Source organism: Carlito syrichta, unplaced genomic scaffold, assembly GCF_000164805.1.
Source record: "Carlito syrichta isolate Samal-C Ts95f unplaced genomic scaffold, Tarsius_syrichta-2.0.1 Scaffold305239, whole genome shotgun sequence".
Taxonomy (NCBI): domain Eukaryota; kingdom Metazoa; phylum Chordata; class Mammalia; order Primates; family Tarsiidae; genus Carlito; species Carlito syrichta.
Window position 1 is genome coordinate 253,834 of NW_007249335.1, and position 3,043 is coordinate 256,876.

Below are 3,043 nucleotides of genomic sequence, written 5' to 3' on the forward strand. Positions count from 1 at the left end.
TGCAAATCGCTAAGTCCACTCACAAAAAATCACAGTGGCCAGGATCCACACTGGGAGCTAAGCAGATAATCTGAAAACTCTTTATTACACTATCTAAAAGCAAACAAAAAAATGTGTCTTTGCAGCGTATCTATAATATAAGCATTCCTAGTCCATGAAGGGGGAAAAAAAAGGAGAAGAAAATTGTCCCTAGAGCTGCTACAATCAAAAAGTATATTGATGCAAGTCAGTTTTTCACACTGCATTTATTCAAGAATACATTTATAGCTTCTTCAGGAAAAATTCCTCACTAAGCAGTCTATTGAAATAGAGGGCTACTATGTATGATTGGGGACCTTGTGGTTCCTAAACAGAAACAGATGCAAAGAAGGGCAGAAAAAGTAGAGAATTTATGTATTTTAAAGAGCCTTCTGCTCTATGTGGGGTATAGCAAGATATACACATTTGAGATATCAGAAGAAACATATTAGTTTAAGGTCAAGTGCTAGGTAGTGTGATATGAATTATTAGGGTTGCTAGAAAACAATTATTGCCGGGTTCGGTGGCTCAGCCTGTAATCCTGCGCCTTTGGGAGATGGAGGTGAGTGGACTCTCTGAGCCTGAGGGTTCAAGACCCGCCTGGGCAGTGAGACCTCATCTCTACAATTAAAAAAAAAAAAAAAAGTCAGCCGGGCGTGGTAGTGCATGCCTGTAATTCCGGCTACTTGGAAGGCTGAGGCGGAAGGATCGCCGAGCCCAGCAGGTCGAGGCTGCGGTGGCCGGGAGTGGTCACTGCACTCCAGTCTGGCAACAGAGTGAGACTCCAACTCAAAAAAAAAAAAAAGAAAGAAAAGAAAAGAAAACAATTACTAATGTAGATTGTAATCACTAAAAAAAAAGTTTATTGTTAAAGACTAGACCTTAGTCTAGTACAAACTTTGGGCTCTTAAGTGTAATGTGGAAATACAAGAAAGGAAGGTAGGTGGGGAAACCAGAATTATAAAAGTAGGAACTCTTCGGGTTCGGTGGCTCAGCCTGTAATCCCACGCCTTTGGGAGGCTGAGGTGAGTGGATTGCCTGAGCCCGCGGGTTCGAGACCCGCCTGGGCAGCGAGACCTCATCTCTACAATAAATCAAAATAATCAGCCGGGCGTGGTAGCGCATGCCTGTAATTCTGGCTACTTGGAAGGCTGAGGCGGAAGGATCACCGGAGCCAGCAGGCGAGGCTGCGGTGGCTGGAGCGGCCACTGCACTCCCGTCTGGGCGACTGAGTGAGACTCCAACTCAAAAAAAAAAAAAGTAGGAACTCACCTCGTCTCTATAATTAAACAACAGAAAATTAGCAGGGCGTGGAAGGTTGAGGCAGAAGGATCGCCGGAGCCTAGCTGACGTTGCAGTGGCCGTGAGTGTGTCACTGCACTCCAACCTGGGCGACCGAGTGAGACTCCAAAAACAAAAGGTCGGAACTTGGCAGAGGCGGCGCTTGCAGAGCGGCCAGACAGGCATTAGGAGCCTGAAGCTGGGCCTTCTGCGCAGGCGCTCAGCGGGCGGGCAAGTAAGCAGGCGCCGCCTGGGCTGCGAGGCTTCTCCCCGGCCAGCGACCTACGACTGTGCTCCCCATGCGGGTAGGGCTGTGTGGAGCGGAGAGGAGGCTGGGCAGGGGAGGCTGGGCGGGGCGGCTGGCCGACTCCTGGGTGCAGCGGTGGTGGCAACAATGAACCCCTTCGAGGAAGAGAGCTTGGCGCTGTCCTTCTCCTCCACTTCTGAGGCAGAACTTGATACGGTGGTTGGATATTTAGAGGATATTCTCATGGATGCTGAGTTCCGGTTGTTGCAGAGAAATTTCATGGACAAGAACTACCAGGAATTTGAAGACACAGAAGAGAATTAATTTACCTATACTCTTCATTTTAATGAATATATTTCTTTCTTTCTTTTTTTTTTTTTTTTTTTTTTTTTGAGTTGGAGTCTCACTCTGTTGCCCAGACTGGAGTGCAGTGGCCGCCCCCGGCCACCGCAGCCTCGACCTGCTGGGCTCCGGCAATCCTTCCGCCCCAGCCTTCCAAGTAGCCGGAATTACAGGCATGCGCTACTACGCCCTACGCCCGCCTGATTTTTTTTTATTTTTTTTTTTTTGATTTATTGTAGAGGTCTCGCTGCCCAGGTGGGTCTCGAACCCGCGGGCTCAGGCAATCCACAAACCTCAGCCTCCCAAAGGCGCGGGACTATAGGCTGAGCCACTGAGCCCAGTTTGAATATATTTCTTTGGAAGAAAAGTATATCAAAAAACAGCTGCCGGAGTGGATTTCTGGATTCAACAGGGCGGTTTCCACAACAACGTGACAATGCCATAAAGATTAAGGGACTGGTGACATATTCGACCTGCCACTCACATTCACGAATTTTTTTACTTTTAAAGAAATATCCCTGGACTACACAGCAGAGAAAAAAGACCGGGGTCTGGACTTAAGCAGTGATTTAGTGCTGACTTCCTTGTGCAAATCATCTTCTATGCCAGCTTTCCAGAACAATCTCGTCACGAGGTCCTACCTCCAGCCTGGGATTGGGATCATTCTGGATGCCACTGGCCCAGTTGGCCAATAGGCTCAGCTAATGATGACAAAAGAATACATCTTGGAAGGACTGGCGCTGTTCTGCAACTTTTCATTCCCATTAAGTTGAAACCAAAAACTAAAATGACCTAACTCTCTTGGACCTATTTATCTGAAACACCTTCGTGTATTCATGAACCTTAGTACTCTTCCTCGAATGCATTAGTAACCCTAGTCTACCTCCCTTCCCGAGCAAGTGCTTCTCTCTGGTGCTTCTGAGTTCAACTCTTTGGGAGCAAGCCCATGTCCAGCATTCCACCTGGGTCCCCTTCCCCCAGCATACATGTTGGCATGTCAGCAGTATGGAATACCCACCATCACGAACCCTCTGTGTCCCAGCAGGCTTTGCACGAGTCTTTTTGTGCACTCATTTTTCTTTTACATGGGTCAGACTTTCAGTTCTTCAGCCTCAGTGGGGTTTTTGATATTTATCTAGGTTGTTACTCAAGTCA

General features: G+C 47.6%; 1 pseudogene; it reads left to right on the forward strand.

Moving 5' to 3' along the window:
- The first annotated feature begins 1,693 nt into the window (after positions 1-1,693).
- Positions 1,694-2,583, forward strand: LOC103263726 (annotated as a pseudogene).
- The last annotated feature ends 460 nt before the right edge of the window (positions 2,584-3,043 follow it).